The 20,701-nt window shown below is 35.8% G+C and overlaps 1 pseudogene; it reads left to right on the top strand.

The window, feature by feature from the left end:
• Positions 1 to 17,064: 17,064 nt before the first annotated feature.
• On the top strand, positions 17,065 to 19,886 carry LOC127673868 (rho GTPase-activating protein 11A-like; annotated as a pseudogene).
• Positions 19,887 to 20,701: the final 815 nt, after the last annotated feature.

The following is a 20,701-nucleotide window of genomic DNA, read 5'->3' as shown; positions in this document are numbered from 1 at the left end:
CGGAAAACTGGGCACCTCACTTCCAGAAGATCCTGCTATACCACTCCTGGGCATATACCCAGAAGATTCCCCACCATGTAATAAGGATACATGTTCTACTATGTTCATAGCAGCTCTATTTATAATTGCCAGATGCTGGAAAGAACCCAGGTATCCCTCAACAGAAGAGTGGATGCAAAAAATGTGGTATATCTACACAATGGAGTACTATTCAGCCATTAGAAACAATGAATTCATGAAATTCTTAGGCAAATGGATGGAGCTAGAGAATATCATACTAAGTGAGGTAACCCAGACTCAAAAGGTGAATCATGGTATGCACTCACTAATAAGTGGATATTAACCTAGAAAACTGGAATACCCAAAACATAATCCACACATCAAATGAGGTACAAGAAGAAAGGAGGAGTGGCCCATGGTTCTGGAAAGACTCAGTGAAACAGTATTCGGCAAAACCAGAACGGGGAAGTGGGAAGGGGTGGGTGGGAGGACAGGGGAAGAGAAGGGGGCTTACGGGACTTTCGGGGAGTGGGGGGGCTAGAAAAGGGAAATCATTTGAAATGTAAATAAATTATATCGAATAAAAAAAAGAAAAGAATGAAAAAAACAATTTTATAATTAAAAAAAAAAAGTGATAAGCTCTGTTAATCCATGTCACAGGAGGGAGGCTGTAGGAAAAAACTATCCACTATCTGAAAATATCTAGAAGGATATTGAATGTCTTGAACATTAATAAGCAGTCAATGAGGAGATACTTTTAACCTGATTTTATGATTTCACAGTATATACATGTATTGAAATATCTCATGTACCTTGGTTATCAAAACAAGACAAAAATAGTTGATTGTGAAGAAAAAGATGAAAGAGTCAAAACACAGGTTAAGGGCACAAATTAGGAGCCTGGCCTTGCTTTCATATATAAATCTTTTCTACACGTGACACAATGATATGAACTCAAGGCCATGGTAATTGTGATGACCTGGACAAACCTGTTTTCCAAATATGCTTCTCTCTATACATCTGATGACATCAGAAACAGGATCTTGCAGTTTTGCTGTTCTTGCTCACCTCAGCTTACAAAACACACACTGAAATCATCTAGTCAGTATTCTCAAAACACTTAATTTTTACTAAATTAAATCATCTCTCAACATGAAATATTTTCAGTTGTTTAAACCTTGAAGCCTACATTTGGCAGGTACCATGGGCTTAATGCTCTCTCTTTTTCTATCTTGCTCCCTATTCCTATCTCCCTATTCTTCTCTCCCTAGACCTCACTCTCTATTCTGCCCCCCTCTAGATGACTATACCTCCCTTTATCAACAGTGTGGAGGAAAGAGAGGTAAGAGATACAAGTAATTGGCTTAAAAATAACACCAGTGATGCCATGAATCTATATAATAGTTCCAAATGAATTCTTTCTTCTTTAAGTAGTTCTATTATTAATTTAGAAATTATTATTAATATAATTATTTTTATTAATTTAAAAAATTTAAACCTCCTCTGCTAGGAAAATCTGGCTGTTGTTTCTTTGTTGTGTGAAGAGTTGGGTTATTCAGGAACCTTTCATCTTCCACAGACTGGACTGAATACTCTCAATTTTACATATTTTCTTTATGGTAATGAAACCTCTCTCCTTCAGTGTTCTAGGTGAGACATTGGACTGCTGTCTCCACTCTTACCCACTCCAGTACAGGGGTTTGTGTACTGAGTTTTTCAGACTTAAATTTGACTGAATATGACAAAAAGGCTCTATTTTCCTCTTTGCTTCCTGTCTCATCTATGTTTCTATCAGGCTGTGAATAGTATTTGAAGTTTGTATTCCAGGAAAAATTTCAAGCAGATGCCTCCATCATTTCAATAGTCTTTCTGTGCATCCATAAAAAAAATTATACATGTTACAAATGTATGAATGAGAGAAATGTTTGTGGTTTTGGAGACTGAGAATTCTAAGGGTAAGGTCCTGACAGGTTGATCTTTGGTGAGAAATGGTTTTTTATACTTCTGAGGTAGAATACCTTAAAAATTAATTGGTGCACACACTGTGAGTATATGGTATCTATATTTAGTTTTGCTTATAAAGATGAGTCTTAAATATGTATCTAATGTTTTATTATTAATATTCATTCATTAATCTAAATGTATACTGTTTCCTGTTTATGATGGTTTAGGGCTTTACAGAAAGCCCTACAATTTTATAAAATATTTACCTTCCTAAGTTTATCAAGTAAAAAGAGCAATGCCTCAAGTATAAACCGACAGCATTTATTTGACAAATCTATAAATCACCATCTATCCACTAGATTAAAATTACAAAATCATGAAAGACTATTACACACAAATTTTATAATGTATCTACTTCTATGTCTTTTACCCATTTGATTTAATAGTAAATACATTTTGTGAATTAATTTGATTATTATTGAAATTTACACAAAAAATAAAATCTTATCTCCCTAAAAATGTTTTTAGAGAATCAAAAAAGGATCTTCTAAGCACAATGTAGTGTGACAATGTGAAATTACAATTCTAATAAAGAACTGGTTGAGAGAGTAAATAGTTATCTGTCCATTACTAACAGCCTTCTGGGATAATAAAATTGAAATATTACTTTTCTCAATCGCTATGGATGCTTACATTATTCACTATAAAATTCCATGTTTTTATTCAAAAAACAAGAAAAGTTCATGAAAATGAAAATAAAACTATTATTATTTTTTGACTCCATAATTCAGGATGTTGATAAACACACTATTTAGACCAGCTAGCTTCAAACTTGTAAAAATCTTCCTGACTTATACATCATTTTATATATGTATATTTGGATGTGTTCTCAGTAAACAAGATTTTTTACATTTTTTTCAGAGATATTAAAATGTCTTCCCCTAAGTTTAATAATGGTACCACACCATGCAGTTTTGGGTACACATAAACATTATAAAGTTAAAGAAACAAATAAAATTTAAATCAACTAAATCCAATAAAACACAATACGGTCAAAAAGGATAAGTCAAGAATGTATTAATTACAATTGGGTAATGATAATCACTCCACTAGTAAGGCATGTAGTTGTAGATTTTCATTGACTTCTGATTTATTTTATACAAAATTAAAACATATTCACATTTCAATCAGTGATATTCAGAACTCTATATAAATTACTATTAGTCATTTCAAGACACTTTCAATGTGTTAGGTATTTTATGTTGAATTTTAAATATTATATAAGTGTCAAATATTAATAATATATATATAATATACCAAATTAACTAATTGCTATTAAAACATTTTTAGATAAGTGAACAAATTCATTTCATTTTAAACATTTCTTTTTCAATTTTCTATTCATAATGTCTTTGTATGTACACTTTTTTATACTTAACCCCATTTTAACTTTAGAAATAATCAGATGAGGTTAATTAATATTCTTAGTCATTTTATAATCTACTACTTAGAAAGGACTGCCAATACTTGATAAGATAAAAGTGGACTTACAACTCAAATTCTTTGGAAATCAGTTATGTGTTACTAACTTCAGGTATATTTAGAGCCAAGAAATCGGTGTTCCTACTCTGTTTCCCTAGGCAATGTTTTTTCCTGAAATTGCTACAATGGCCTAACAACTATGAGGTAAAAGGAAACTCTACCTGAAGATGAAAGACAACAGATGAAAGCACACTGCAGGCTTGGGAACAGTTTTACCCCCTGGAACAAAAAAAAATCTTGGAAATCTTTATCATATCTTGACACTTTAGTATTGACATTTATTGATCTTGTTATGTGAAGTAATATTCTTTCTCCTTTGTCAGGAAAAAATAATGGTATCTTATACTTAGCTTTGTTATATTTCTATTGTCATGAAAAAACACCATGACCAAGGAAACTTACAGAAGAGTTTATTGAAGGTTTACAGCTGCTGAAGCATTGTACATGACCATCATGGCAGGAAGCCTGGAAGCTTAGAAGCAAATAGCCAGCATGGCACTGAAGCAGTAGATGATATATATATCATCTATCTATCTATCTATCTATATATATATATATATATATATATATATAGAGAGAGAGAGAGAGAGATAGAGATGATAGAGATAGATAGATAGATAAAGATGTAGATGTAGATGTAGATGTAGATATAGATATAGATATAGATATATAGATAGATAGATAGATATAGATAGATAGATATAGATGATATAGATAGAGATAGAGATAGAGATATAGAGATAGAGATAGAGATAGAGATAGACATAGAGAGATAGATACATAAATGACAGAGAGAGAGAGAGAGAGAGAGAGAGAGAGAGAGAGAGAGAGAGAGAGAGAGAGAGAGAGAGAGAGAGAGAGAAGAGAGAGATTGGAAATGGCATCAGCTTTTGAAGGCATCAGCTTTTGAAAACTCAAGGCCTGGAACTTAGTTACCCACCTCCTTCAACAAGGCAATTCCCATCTTATCATTAGAACATATGAGATTAGGAGACCATTCTCATACAACTAATACAGGCTCTATAGAATTTGTCTATTATAAATGATACTATTATTATTCTTAAAACAGAATCATTTATGTTGAAACGGTTTTTTATTTGTTGTTGTTCATGAATAGCTGTGAAAATGAACCACAAATGAGCCAAATTGTATATATTCTTTATTATATATGAATATAATAAAAATAAAACCTGTGTGTATAGCAACAATATAAACATTTAAATTTTATGTTATATACGTGGTTTGAAATTACAATTAAAGCACATCATTTTGAAAACTGATAAAGAAAATTGCATTTGAAGTATAGTGGAGATCAAGATACCTGCCATTACCAGCGAGTATGACAAGACTAAGATGCAGTTCAAGTTAAAATAAAATACAGAAGAATTTCAGAACACCGCACATTCAAGGTTAAAGTTTTATACAAAGGTTGAATGGTTAAGAAAAGTACATTTTAATTTTTTAGTATATTAAGATTATGTTCTAGAATTTAATATAATCTTTATGCTTATGAAATCTACTCTAATATGAGTTTCATATTTTTTTGTAGATTATGGAGGATATATATTTTTCTTTTTTCCCCATGAATATTTTTATTGGATATTTTCTCTATTTATATTTGAAATGTTATCCCATTTCCTGGTTTCCAATCCAGAAACCCCCTATCCCATCCTCCCTACCCTTGATTCTGTGAGGATCTTTCCCCACCCACTGACCCATTCTGCCTCCATGCCCTTGAATTCCCTTACACTGGGGCATCGAATCTTCACAGAACCAAGAGCCTCTCCTCCCATTGCTTCCTGACAAGGCCATCCTCTGCTATATGTGCAGCTGGAGCTATGGGCTTCTTCTTGGTTTTTGGTTTAGTCCATAGGAGCTCTGGGGGTCTGGTTGGTTGATATTTGTTGTATGGGGCTGCAAACCCCTCCAGTTCCTTCAGTCCTTTCTCTAACTCCTCCACTGGGGACCCTGTGTTAAATCCAATGGTTGGCTGCAAGCATCCACCTCTCTATTTTTCAGCCTCTGGCAGAGCCTCTCAGGAGACAGCAATATCAGGCTCCTGTCAGCATGCACTTCTTGGCATCCACAATAGCGTCTGGGTTTGGCGACTGTGGGATGGATTCCCAGGTGGGGCAGACTCTGGATGGCCTTTCCTTCAGACTTTGCTTCATACTTTGTCTCTGTGTTTGCTCCCATGAGTATTTTGTTCTCCTTTCTAAGAAGACTAAAGTACCCACACTTTGGTCTTCCTTCTTGAGCTTCATGTGGTCTGTGAATTGTATCTTGGATATTCTGAGCTTTTGGGATAATATTTACTAATCAGTGAGTGCATGCCATGTGTGTTCTTTTGTGATTGGGTTACCTCACTCATGATGATATTTTCTAGTTCCATCCATTTGCCTAAGAATTTCATGAATTCGTTGTTTTTAATAGCTGAGGAGTACAGTTTGATGCCATATATTTGACATTAAAGGTAATTTTAAGTAGTTAAGTTCTTACTTGCAAAACATGTATCAAGGCAAGGCTACTCACACACCCTATAAATAGCTGTATTGTGTCCCTTCATAAGCAAAATGAACTGTGGCTGACAGGTTATTGATATAAAAAGTCAACAGAACCTTTTACCTAAACCTCTAACCACCAAGTAAATGTCATCACTGTACTCAGTCAACCACCTGTACAGCACAGAGTATGGAGACACGAGGAGGGGAATCACTGCAGCTTCAATAATCTATAACTGAAGATCATGGGTTATGTGCAACTTTAAGAATACACTGAATTAAGTGTTGAATACAGAAGTAGTTGTGTTGTGGGCAATAATCACTTTTTCTATAGGTAGGCCTATGTGATGAGAATCTTTGAGTGTTCTGCACTAGTTACATGTACACATTAACTATTGTTATTAAATAAGTTATTCTTTTTAATTAATTAATTAACTTTTTACACTCGATATTTTATCTACCCCGTCTCCACCCTCTGACTGCTCCACATCCCATACCTCCTCCCTATAACCCCTCTCTCCACATGGATGTCCCCACACCCCAAACCCACCTGACATCTAAACTCCCTGGGGCCTCCAGTCTCTTGAGGGATAGGTGCATCATCTCTTAATGAACACAGCCCCAGCAGTCCACTACTGAATGTGTGTTGGGGGCCTCATATCAGCTGGTATATGCTGCCTGTTTGGTGACCACCAGTGTTTGAGAGATTTCAGGCGTCCAGATTAATTGAGACTGTTGGTCTTTCTACAGGGTTACCTTTCTCCTCAGCTTCTTTCAGTCTTTCCCTAAATCAATAACAGGGGTCAGATGCTTCTGTCCATTGGTTGGGTGCAAATATCTGCATCTGACTCTTTAAGCTGCTTGTTGGGTCTTCTGGAGGGCAGTCATGCTAGGTGCCTTTTTGTGAGCGCTCCATAGCCTCAGTAATAGTATCAGGCCTTGCAACCTTCCCTTGAGCTGGAGGATATTTCTTATTTAAACCTCAACAGGCAAGCATAAGTTCAACTATAAGGGTGCATTCCCCACTTACTGCTTCCTTTGTGTGTGTCTATATTTCCATGTCCGATAGCAGTTCATTCCATCTTCACATTTGACTGCCCCTGTATCAGAGTTATGATCCACTCCAGTCATGTTAATTTGCCTAGAATGAGGTCTTCTTCTTGGTTCTGGTTAAATTCGTTAAGTATAAAATTTTGTTAGCATAAAGTACGCTTAGTGGAAGTACCCTAAACTTTTAGTTTAAGTCAGAAACAGATGAGTTTTCCTATTCTCACATGACTGTTGTATGGTTTTTGTATGTACATAATACATACATACATACATATATACATATACACACATGCATACATACATATTCATACATATACACACATACATACATATACACATACATACATATGTACATACATACATATTCATACATATACACATACACACACATACATACATACAAACAAACAAACATATATACCTTGGTTATATATGTATGTGTTCCTTGTCTCATGAGTTTGAGCACTTTTTCTATTCATTTGTGAATATTAGATTGCTTTCTGAGTAATCTAGATTTTTTTTTAGCTTCTGTAGAAAATGAAGTTGTTACTATTTCTAATTGGTTCCTGTCAATATAAAAGCATGCTGAGTATAAAATCTCTATTTTTGAGACTTTGTCCAGCAAACTTTATGAACATTGTTATTATTGATTCAAATATTTCCTTTCATTAATTTTATTTAGAAGCAAACATAAATTTGCCTTTACCAACCCACAACCTGACATTAGGTAAGCACTCTATCACTGACCTATACAGCCCAGTTCTTTTGCTCATCTCTGCATTGTTCATCGACCCTTTTTTTTCTTCCTTCCTTCTCTCTCCATGTCTTCTCATATTGTTCTACCTAAACTCTCTTTAAAAATGTTAGAAAACAGATAGAAAGTAAGCCTCCTCATCCTAGCTGTCTTTAAAGAGTGACCCTTTGTGGGGTGAGCCCGTGTAAGCTGTCAGAGGTGGGGCCTTCCTGGAGGAAGTGAGCTGCTATGGAAATTGTCTAAGTACTTATTGGCCCAAACACACTCCTGGTTCTCACATAAGAATCCCTGTGCTATACTTTACACACAATGCACTATGACTGCCAACCTCTTACTAGACCAGAAATTTACTTAGCTCAGGCATAATTTATTGATGAGAATTCAGGTTCATCACTTTGTAGGTTTCATAAAGAATAGAACAATTAAATAGCTCAGTGCTGAATGGGGGAGTCTGATTTTCATTTTGATAATTATCACTCCTAAAACTTCAGAATATTTTCCTTCTGGAATCAGTGGTTCATTTAGAAGACAGATTTACAGTGTTGGTTTTCCTTTTTCCTATAGATTTTAAAGTATAAAGTTATTCAAATATACAAAACCATGTTAAGCTTCCTAATCCTGATCTACAGTCATTGTCAAAATGAAAAGAGCAAATTTTGAAAGAAAAAATATGGTGTCTTAATATTGTTTATGACCCTATATACAAAAATAGTAATATCAGAAAAATATACTAAGCTATTTATCCCATGAATTCATGAATGGAATAATTTAATTGTAATATATTAATGTTATTCACATTAAATATATTTAAGTGGATAAAAATGAAAAAATAAATATGAAAATTCAATCCAGATTCAGGATGCAAATTGTTGTCAAGCTGTAATCATAGTTTAAAAAAATACCCTATCCTCAAAAAGAGGTGTCTAATAATGCATATATGAGAGTGAGAGGTTTCAATGTCACTCTTTAGAGTTTCATATTTTTTTATTCCTTGTCATTGGTTACATTTTATGTAATTCTGCTTTTACATGATCTTAAAGTTTTCTGACTAAAGTTTAATTCTGTATGTAAATGTTTCTCTGGTTTTATAGAGAAGTTGACAATTGAAGGGTGAGTACTTAAATAGGTTTTTGTAAAGATTTGTTAGAAATATATTCAATGGTTAATGATTTCAAATCACATTTGATATAAATACCAATTGGAGAGTAACCATAAAGCACTTGTATGGGAAGGAGCATCAGTTAGTGTTCATTTTTTAAGATCTCAGATATCATCTTATTACAACTGCAATTTATTGTCTAGCTCTGCATCTTGAAGTGTTGAGTTCTACTTGAAGACTTTAATCATCATGAAGTAATTTGTGAAAGGGGACTTGTAGTTTGCCTGCTACAAATATCTTCTTATTTTGAAATCAAATTAACTTAAATATTGCACATCATCATGCTACCTTGGTTAGGAGATACATTGCTATCACTCAAAGTCTTAGTGTTTAAAGATAATCTCATCTGTACTTTACAGTTTGTTTCTTTTAGACCCACTCAGGATACAGGAGCTAACTGACATTTATCATTAGTGCTAAAGTCAGTACAAAAAATGTTTCAATGTCTACAGAGGGTTCCATTTTGACAATTTAACTTTTTAGTTTTCAAACTTACATATGAGCCATGTTGCCTTCAAATGGGTCAGGTAGAATCCAAAACATCCATGTGGTGTTGGTATTGGCTCTGTCTGTAGCCTAAGAGTCAGAGCCACTCAGCAGACAGCCCTATCAGGCTCCTGACAGGAAGCACTTGCCGGCAACCACAGTAGCTTCCAAGTTTGACTATATATAGGATGGATCCCCAGGTGAGGCAGTCCTGGATGGCCTTTCCATCAGTATCTACATCACACTTTGTCTCCATATTTCCTCCTGTATTTTGTTCCCCCTTCAAAGAAACACTGAAGCATCCATACTTTGGTCTTCCTTCTTGTTGGGCTTCATATGGTTGGGGAAGTGTATCTTGGGTATTCCAAGCTTTGGGGCTAATATCTACTTATCTGTGAGTGCATACTATGTGTGTTCTTTTGTTACAGGGTTACCTTACTCAGAATGATACTTTCTAGTTCCATCCATTTGCCTAAGAATTTCATGAAGTCATTATTTTTAATAGCTGAGTAGTACTTCATTGTGTAAATGTACCATATTTTCTGTTTCCATTCCTCTGTTGAGGGACATCTGGATTCTTTCCAGCTTCTGCTTATTATAAATATGCCTATTATAAATGTGTATATAGTAGAGCATGTGTCCTTATTACATGTTGTCTTCCTATACTCAAAGGATAAACGGGCTGAGAATGAAATTAGGGAAACTACAACCTTCACAATTAGCCACAAACAATATAAAATATCTTGGTGGGACTCTAACCAAACAAGTGAAAGATCTGTATGAGAAGAACTTCAAGTCTCTAAAAAAAGAAATCAAAGAAGACCCCAGAAGATTGAAAAATCACCCTTGCTGGTGGATTGGCAAGATTGATATAGTAAAAATGGCCATCTTTCCTAAAGCAATCTACAGATTTAATGCAATCCCCATCAAAATTCCAACTCAATTCTTCATAGAGGTTTAAAGAGCAATGCGCAAATTCATTTGGAATAACAAAAAACCCAGGAATAGCAAAAACTATTCTCAACATTAAAAGAACTTCAGGAGGAGGGGGAATCACCATCCCTGACCTCAAGCTCTATTGCAATAGCAATAGTGATAAAAACTATATGGTATTGGTACAGAGACAGGTAGGAAGATCAATGGAATAGAATTGAAGATCCAGAAATGAATCCATACACCTATGGTAACTTGATCTTTGACAAAGGAGCTAAAACCCTCCAGTGGAAAAAAGACAGCATTTTGAACAAATGGTGCTGATCCAACGGTCAGTCAGCCTGTAGAAGAATTCAAATTGTTCCATTCTTATCTCCAAACAGAACACCAATGGCTTATGCTCTAAGATCAACAATCGACAAATGGAACCTCATAAAATTGCAAAGCTGTAAGGCAAAGTCAATAGGACAAAATGGCAACTAACAGATTGGGAAAAGATTTTTACCAATCCTACTACTGATAGAGAGCTAATATCCAATATATACAAAGAACTCAGGAAGTTAGACTCCAGAAAACCAAATAACCCTATTAAAAATGTAGAACAGAGCTAAAGAGAGAATTCTCAACTGCGGAAACTCAATTTGTCAAGAAGCACCTAAATAAATGCTCAACATCCTTAATCATTAGGGAAATGCAAATTAAAACAACCCCTAGGTTCCACCTTACACCAGTCAGAATGGCTAAGATCAAAAACTCAGGAAACAGCAGATACTGATGAGGATGTGAAGAAAAAGAAATACTCCTCCATTTCTGGTGGGATTGCAAGCTGCTACAACCACTCTGGAAATCAGTTTGGTGGTTCCTCCGAAAACTGAGGACCCAGCTATACCACTCCTGGGCATGTACCCAGATGATGCTCTAATATGTAATAAGGGGAGCCATCCTTTAGAAAAAGACTTATACTTTGCCCTTTACATGTATAGATGATAAACTTTCCAAATATGTCAGTCATCATTTAATTTCTTATTTGTCTTTGTGTTCAATGATGAAATAATTGAATTTTAAGATTCTTATTTTTGAATATAAAAGACTCATTATTCCTCATTGCATTGTTGTCCAGAGAAATTGGTCCAGTTGCTGCAATCTGTAAAAATGTGAGTTCCCGAAGCAATGCCAGTCCTCAATAGACACAGCTTGTCATTTTATATTAAGAGAAACATCCAACTTTTAGCTTAAGTTTAATTTGAGTTTAAAAGTGCTTGCCTGATATCTGGGACTGCTTTTCTCAATGGTGTGTATAATTGTGTCTACTAATGATAGAAAAGAAGGTATGAATTCAAGACATACCTTTATAGAGAAGCCAACACTTAGAAGTTCATTTATTGATTTTAATAATTAGTATTTGAGCTGACATGGAGAACATCTGAACTTCTCAAATATGACACAAAGCATTGCTACAGAACAATCAGACAAAATTAACAAGCAGAGGATAGTCTCTACAATTAAAGAATAGGTATGGTTTGTTGCCTTCACTTAAATTTTGTCTTAAATATTAGATAAATGAATTGTTTTATATGTCTCTGCTATGATAAGCAACAAATACAATTGTGTTTATAAAATTTAATAAGTACATACTTTGAAATTGTCTTAAAGGAAGCATGTGGCTTCTGTTTTATCAAATAATTTCAGATATTGGTTGACATTCATTTATATATATATTACAGTTGCTGAAAAGTAGATAGATTCTAATATCAAAATAGAGACCTAACTAAATTCTGTTACCTAATTTTCTTAGAGTCCTAATACCTAGCTGATAAATACTTCTCTTCAGTTAGAGAAATATAAATTTCTTCATACAGTATTAGAGTACACACAGATAACTTATATCAATAGAAATTTAGACATTATAAAACCTGCAGTACTTCAATTGAACTTTAAATAACATGTATTTTGCCATAATTAATTGACATCATTTATCTCACATTTAGTTTGTTTACATACAATTCTTAAATTTCTCTTTTCTTCAATATTATTTTCTTTTTATCTCTCTCCCCACCTCAGATACTTTATTGAAATTCCATTTTTGGCTATGTTGAGCCTTGGATTGATTGGGAGCCCACCATGTCCTCCTTGTACTGTATGACTGTAGCTTAGGATCCCATCCTTGAGGGATACTAATGACTGACAACTTGCTAGTGGTATTTAGACTTCTAGATCCCAAGCTGCACTTTCTCCAGGCAGATACTTGTCCCTGTCTGTTCTGCCTGCAGCACAATGGGGATCAGTCTTTAACTGACCCCACAATCTGACATGTTTAAGTGTTTTCCTCTTAGTGAGACATTTCTTTTTTTTTTTTTAAGTTAAGCAAAAATAGTTTATTGAACACAAACCCCAAGAGTAACCCATCAGGACAACAACAACAACAAAAGAAAGACTAGGGAGCCTAATTGTGGTACTAGTCTGTTCTTAGGTAATGCATCTTTTTTTTTTAATTTATTGATATATTTATTTACATTTCAAATGATTTCCCCTTTTCTGGACCCCCACTCCCCGAAAGTCCCATCAGTCCCCTTCCCTCCCCCTGTTTTCCCACCCAGCCCTTCCCACTTCCCTGTTCTGAATTTGTTCTATACTGCTTCACTGAGTCTTTCCAGAACAAGCTTTTGAAACAAAGCAGAAATTTCTGATTTTTGGAGAAAAGCTTTGGCTTGACCTTAGACCTACATTCCAAACACTCTAGATTCTGTTCTTCCCAGTTTTTTAATTCCTTTGTTTTAAAAGGAGTTATCCTTTGTTTAGTTTATTAGCATCACCCCCCCAAAAAAACCCACAAGTGATGTTCTGCTTTCTATTACCATACTTATTCGTGAATCATTTTGCTAATGATGGTGTGATCCCCCTACATATGCATCTGAATGTATTATAAAAGAAACATAAGTGAGATTCATGTCCTTTTCTAAGATGTCAGTAGTTCTCAACCAGTGTGTCATGACCCCGTGTTGGGTTGGCATGACCCTTTCACAAGGATCACCTAAGACCATCAGGAAACAAAGATATTTATATTATAATTCATAATAGTAAAAGAATTATAGTCACAATGTATGAACAAAGTTAATTTTATGGTTGGGAGTCACTCTAACATCAGGAACTGTATTAATAAGCCACAGCATTAGCTAGGTTGAAAACCACTGAGCTAACCAACAATGAATTCACAAGCTACATCAGTTTTCTTGGCTGTGATATGCCAAGTAACTCACATTTTCCTTGATAGTTGTTTAAATCATAGGCTCTCTTATTCCAAGCTTAATTCCAAACATTCACTTTTAAATCATAAATCACCCTTTCACACAATAATGTGCATGCATGTCGGTAATAGGATGACTAGGAAAGGTTGGAACAAACTTAGCAGTTAATGGCTCTTTCTGAAATAAGTGGAATAGGTGCTCTAAAAAGATTCCAGGCCCAGAGCCAGTAGACATAAAGAAGTGAAATTTAGGTCTGAGTAGGAATGAAAAGTCAGATATAGATAAATATCAAGTCAAATAAAGCTTGATTTGATGGTTAGTTTGAAGTGGGCTGAGTGTCAGGGGTCTGAGAAAATGTGTCCAGCTAGAACTTAGAGAAAGAAGGAGGTATTTGTTCACTGTAGTAAGGTTCCTGGAAAAGGCTGAATATTGGGAGATGAGTCAACATATCTTCCACTTTTAAATGGTTTTCTCTTAGAGTATCCACATAAGATGGATACACATCATGAAATTGAGTAACTCCTTCATCTGGTGTTTTTGATATAATTTAATATATTTTCCAGTATCATTATCTATTCACAAATTATCAGCTTCTGCGTACAGGTGTGTAGTTAGATGGTAGTTGTATATGTGTATAAATATATGGTGCCTTTCTTTGGGGGAATTGTATTCAGTATAGAGTCACTTATAGTTGAATAATCCCAAACTACAGATAGTCTGAAAGCTGCTATCACACAATAATAGAATAATCCAGGGCAGACAGTACTGTTCTCACTATCAAAACAAATTTATTTTTGTTTCTATTTAAATTCTGCGCTTATTTCTTTTATTATGAAAAATTCCTTCCCCTGACCTTGTTGAAAGTAGCACTTGGATTGTTCTTATACATGATTAGGTAATATATTTCTTGATGAGGTTGCTATTGGAGATCAGTTCTTTGTTCCTTAGAAAAGAATTATTCAGTTTCAGAATTTTAATTTACACCTCTCTGTGGGTGACTTTAGAATCTCCTTATTTCCACAGGGATCAGTTATTTCCTTGAATATTTGCTCAGTATTTCACTTGACAGTTTACAATTGCCCAAAACTAATATGAATTATAAACTTTAATTACATTATGTTGAAACCTTTTGGATTTATCAAGTTTACAACTAGCCTTATTTGAATAATGACTATTTTATATGTTTGTTAGGAACAAATCTCAAAATTCTTTATAGTTTCTCTTTCTAAATAATTAATTTTTTTGAATATTTGCCTTTTCTAAGGCATTATCACTTTACATGTATTCCTGTATTCTTGTGACTTTTATGGGCTTCTGTGCTAATGAGTAAACCATTTATACTCAAAGACATGATCATAGACATTTTTTATTTCTTCAAAACATAGGTTTAAAATGTAATAATTCTAAGTGTCTTAAGAAGAGTAGTTAACCTTGGCAGGTATTTTGGCCCACATATCTAATCCCAATATTCTAGAACAGAGGCAAGGAATCCCTACAATGTTAAATACAGCTCAATCTATAAAGTGATTGCCAGGCCAGCCAAGACTATGTAAGCAAAATCCCATCTCATATAAATAAACACAGACATAAAGATACCAGATTTATTCAGATTTCATGAACGCTTTAGCATATTTTTTAGCTAAGTTAGTTTTAGGTATGCAAGCAAAAACCAGTTCATAAATTATGTGCCACTCAGAACTGAAGTTTAGAGAATTCCATTCAACTGTGTGGTCAGCAAGAAGATGTCGACATCCCAGACAGAAATAATCTGATTGGTTATAGTGTAGCATTTGTTTTATTTGGACATGGTTTGATTAACTACTTCCTGGTGATTGGCTGAAGGACAGCTTTTACAACTGTCAACACCCAAGATCCTTGTACAATTCTTAAGTTACTAAGTTTCATTCAAACTATTCATACAGAAGACATAAGTTACATCTCATTATACAGGAATGGAAAGACCTACACTCTGAATACAGTCTCGATTCAATATTCTCCTGCTTATTTAACCCAACAATTTGAACTTCTCTTAATGATTACCAAGACCTTTCTGTCTGAGTTAGTTGATCCATATTACAGAGAGAATGAATTATCATTAAGTTAGATAACAGTATTTGCTCCCTTGTCCTTTTGTGAAAATGTACCTTGTCTCTACATTAAATCTTATTTGCCTAGCTTGTTTCCTTAAAATAGCTAGTCATGAAGTCATCTTTCATGAAACACTCCCAATGCAACAATGGATAGACATCATTAACTAATTCACTTAAGTAAAGTAATGCAATGAGCTTTGGTGCAGTAAATACTGAGAAATATACAATACACTACAGTAGTCACTTTTCAAGCCAAGTACCATTGTAGGCTGTTTACTCCCTTACCCTTTTGTTCTTCCTGCAGACTAAGTATTGCACGACATGCTTCCATCTCAGAATTCTTCTTCAGAATCTTGATTTATAACTCTGTGTCCCTTTTTGTGGAAGTGATTTAACATAGCATGGCAGTATATCTGCATTTTATAAGTCTAAAGATTTTTTTACAGGAAGCACAGATTCTCTTTGAATCTGATTATATGTTTTGCATTTTTGGCGTCTTCAGAAGTGTAGAGTGAAAAAGGAGACTTTATTCCCAGTCTGATTAATTTGGGAGCATAATTGCTTTTCAGTTGAGATGTCAGGCATCTAACACTGATCTTTGCAACACTTTGACTTTTTATCAGTTTCTATTTGTTTATTCATGTAAGGCATTTTACCAGAGGCATTTCTCAGTGCCACAAATTGTGCTAGAGACTTCAAGATACAGGTAACAATAAGTCTTGGAGCCACTTCTCAAGTGTAGTCACGTCAGGTTTGATGTGTGTGTAGAAAGTGGGGCACTGGCATGAGAGCCACTAAGCTTTAGCAGCCAGGGCCACAGGCAAGACTAATGTGCAAGGAGAAAGGTAGTGTGTGAGACAGGATGACTACAGAGATCAGCCTGGGCGGGGACCAAAACTGGGGATCCCTGAGCAGCCAGCTGGCCAGGCTGGAGGGAGGAGCTGAAGGTTGAGGTTCCATCTCAAGAGATCTGAGCAGAGAAGGCCACCCTGACTAGAATAGGGTAAATGGAAATGTCCTCCAGAAGTGAGAAACTAGCAGCAGGCATTAGTCTGGGGAAACAGAGGAGTCAGAGGAAAAGGGGAAGTTTGTGGAAGTAACTGACAGGGCTGAGTGACCTGGAAAGAAGGCTGGTGAAAGTGAAACAGGAGTGAAGTGTGGCAGGAGAGACCTTACAGAGAAGGTCTCTGTAAGTGGATCAAGGGAAAGTGGAGGAAGTGGCCTGGGCCAGAAGAGTGCCAGAGGTGGCCTGAAGACAGCTGAGCAGAGCTCAAGCCTGAGGGTGCATGGAAGAGTTTAGTTGGTGGCAAAGAAAGTCAGGACCTGGAGTTGGCCTCAGAGAGTGGGGAATGTGTTCTGGATGTGGGATCAGAGACTGGTCTGATTGACCCTGCTGCAGTAACTTCAGGCTGTCTATGGCATTAAGGTGGCCCTGGTCAGTGTGATCACAGGAGACATGAAACTGCAGCTATGAAGATAAGGGGTAAGATATTTGGAGTTCCTTTTAATTCCATGCCTCATTCAGTTGTTTCAGAATAAGGACAGAATAAGAATGCATCCCAAGCATTCTTGTTGATACATGCACATCTTTTAAAGAGCATATTCATACAGAAGGGCTTTTTAGAAAGTGGGGGGGGGGGCTGTTATTCCTCTAAAGGCACTAAAGTGTAAACTGGATCATGGTGAAAGCCTTCCTGTCTTCTGAACTTACATGTGATGTGGCAGGCCTGCTTAAGTACTTCTTCCAGGAATTGCCAGAGCCTGTCCTCCCAGCTGATCTGCATGAAGCACTTTTCAAAGCTCAAGAGTTAGGAGCACAGGAGAGGAATAAAACTACATTGTTGTTGTCATGTCTTATGGCAGATCCTACAGGTGATATATTAAGATACTTCTTTAAAGTTCTTAAGAATATTTCTCTTAGGACAAGTGAGAATAAAATGGACAGCAGCAATCTTGCAGTAATATTTGCACTAAATCTTCTTCAGACAAGGGAAGGTCATAATGAGAAGATGTCTCAGAGAACACAGAGAAGAAGCTAATCTGTAAGAAGCAGTAGTGCAGACTTTTATTGACTGTGCATCAGACATTGGATGAGTTCCAGATTTTATCCTAGAAAAGACACCAGCCATGTTAGGTAATGATGGACTCTGTACTACCGCATCCCTGAAAGGCTTTGAAGGAAACTATGAAACTCCTAGTGAATATAAGAGAAAAAGAAGACAAAGTGTTGGAGATTTTGTAAAAAGAGCTCTAAATAAACAAATAGAACACCCTCTATTACATTTCAGCAAGATAGAACAGCCCAGACCTCTGTATCACCATTGATTTTCATATCAAGTGTTAAGTGTAAACTGCCAGGAGAGTCTTCTCATGCCTTCTCCAGTAAGAAAAGGAAGTCCACCAAATACAACTCAAACTTTGAGCTGTTGCCAAGTCATCTCTTCAGCAGCAATTCTACACCAGTATCAGTTCACTTTGACCCAAGTTATGAAGAGTCATCTCAGTGTTCTCTATCATCAATCACCATGAGTGGAAACCACATGATCAGTATAGACCTAAGGCGAAGTAAAAGGTTTGCCAACAAAAAAGTTTACAGAGTAGAATCAGGAAAAGCTGGCTGCTTCTCTCCCAAAGTTAGCTGTAAAGATAAGACCTCTCTGTCTGAAATTTAGTCTGGGGAAGACCAGAGATTCAGCTCAGAAAAGATCAACAAATCTGAGGAACACTTACTATCTCCAGATCAACTAGATGGAACAGGCTACCTGATGTCTTGGACAGAACCCAGTAATTCAAGTTTTTAAGACATGAGTACAAATGGAACTTCTCCAATAATGCAAAATCTTGAGGTGAAGAACATTTCTTTGGAGCCTGACATTACTGGGTCCTGTGAACTCAGGCCTTCCACCTTCTATAGACAACCTGACAGTGGTGTTCTGGGGCATTCCTTTAGCAGAGATGAAGGTAACCTGGGTTCTGAGACCTTGCAAAAGATTCAGAAAGCATTTTCCAAGTCTGGGAGTGATCTTTATATAGTGATAAATCATGAGCAGTTATACAAATATGGGGGAAGAAATAGAATCCAGAGATATGACCGTGAGTCAAAGGGATCTGATGTGAGTTATACTGGGGCGAATGAGAACTATCCTTCAGAAAGGAATTTCTCACTGTATCAAAGTCCAGAATTTGCCAGAGAAGCCAAAAAGGAATGCTACTCAACTCAGATGAAGGTGGAACATGAAGACATGTACTTAGAAACACCCAAAGTTGGCCTTGTTCTGCAAGCATTCCCCAGTGAGGAGCCAACTGAGAACCCATGGTCCCCAAGGAACCAACTAAATACTCCATCACGGGGAGTGAGAATGTGGTGGAGGAGAACTCTGGGGCAAGTGAAGCTCCTGAAGAAGATGAGGCTCTATCATGTTTAGAGTGGAGCACATGCAGTGTGGCAGTACTTTCAAAATCTCAGCCCCAGAAACTTGCTAGACAACAGTCACTGGTAGAAAAATGTAGCAATGCAGTTCCTGGGGGTCTATAAGTGATAGAGCACAGGAAAGTTTCTGATCACTTACAGTGGTTTAATAAACTGTCTCTAAATGAACCAAACAGAGGAAAAGTGAAGTCGCCTCTTGAATTTCAGCACACTCCTGTCCGTCAATTCATCAGAAGAATTAATTCTTTGTTGGAGTATGACAGACAGACTATGAGGCAGAAGTCCCCAATCCTTTGTGACACAGCTTCTCCTCCTGTTAAATTAGTGAGCTGTGACAATGTTCTTCCCGCTTGTGTACAAAGCACATCAAAAGGTCCCACTGTTCCAAACACTAAGTCAGATCTTGAAGCACAAAAGTCTATATTTTGTAATAAATCAAGTGTTGAATTAACTTCTAAATCTTTCACAAAATGAAGAGACATCTGGATCCTTTTGATGCTTCTCTTGGAACTACTAGACTTTGTAAACAGGAGAACAAATCTAATAGCCAAATTAAGTTTCCTTTGGATGATTTCACTAATCATGATACATTAAATTTTGTTGTAAATAACAATATGGCCTTTTCTCCACAGCTAAAAATCAGAGTTCTTAGGAAACCAACAGAAAAAGAAAAGGTCAGGTACAAAGTTTCTCTTAAAAATCCTATTGGAAAGACTCAACTCTTACCAAAGAGTAAGCATGTAGACTTGTAACTGTCAAATGCAGTGTTCACCTTCAGTGTAAATAAAATTAGCAATTGCTTGGCCAGGTTGCAGAATGTTTGAATGCTGGTGTGTAGATATGGTGGTATGCAGAATGCTTGTGTGCTAGTATGTAGCTTGGGATGGTTGTTAAGCAGGTTCTTTCCCAAGTTGTACTTGTGCCTCTTGTTATTCCTTCACATCAAGAACATTGTCCACTAGAAACTTCTAGTACATAAAGGGAATGATGAAGCCCTGCAAATCTTATGTCTAGAATTATTCATGTTTGTTGTTTTGACCCAAAACCAAGAAGTTAATTGGCCTCAGTGGTATGTAAACACTCTTGTTGGGGACAGAGGGGTTTGTCAGCATCACCTGTGGTTTCACTTGAATTTTGAATAAAAGACAGTGGATAAAGCAGAATGACAACCAAAGTGCTTCATACATTATGATGTTGAGGTAACTGATTAATCTTAAGCCATACTTCATTTATAAAGGTGATTTGGATCATATTTTGTCCAGTATGACAATGACAATTTTTGGGAGGTATAATTAAACTGGAAAATTTTAATCAAGGTGTTTTTTCCTATGATGATGGTTGATTTTAGAATTGTAATTGTTAATGTACATTTCACTTAGATAAATATCTGATACTGTTATGTGTTTAAATGTTATTTATTTAGCATAGACATTAAAAATAGTTCCTGGGGCAGGGGAGCGGACAACAAGTCAAGTTTCCTGTGGACTTCTTTTAACTATCTACCACTGCTTGGTAGTTTCATGAAAATTAAGGTAAACTTAAATTTTTATTGGTTCATAACTTTTCT

This window comes from Apodemus sylvaticus, chromosome 23 (genome assembly GCF_947179515.1).
Source record: "Apodemus sylvaticus chromosome 23, mApoSyl1.1, whole genome shotgun sequence".
Taxonomy (NCBI): Eukaryota; Metazoa; Chordata; class Mammalia; order Rodentia; family Muridae; genus Apodemus; species Apodemus sylvaticus.
The sequence above is the reverse complement of the archived record's forward strand: the minus strand, read 5'-3'. Positions and strand labels throughout refer to the sequence as shown.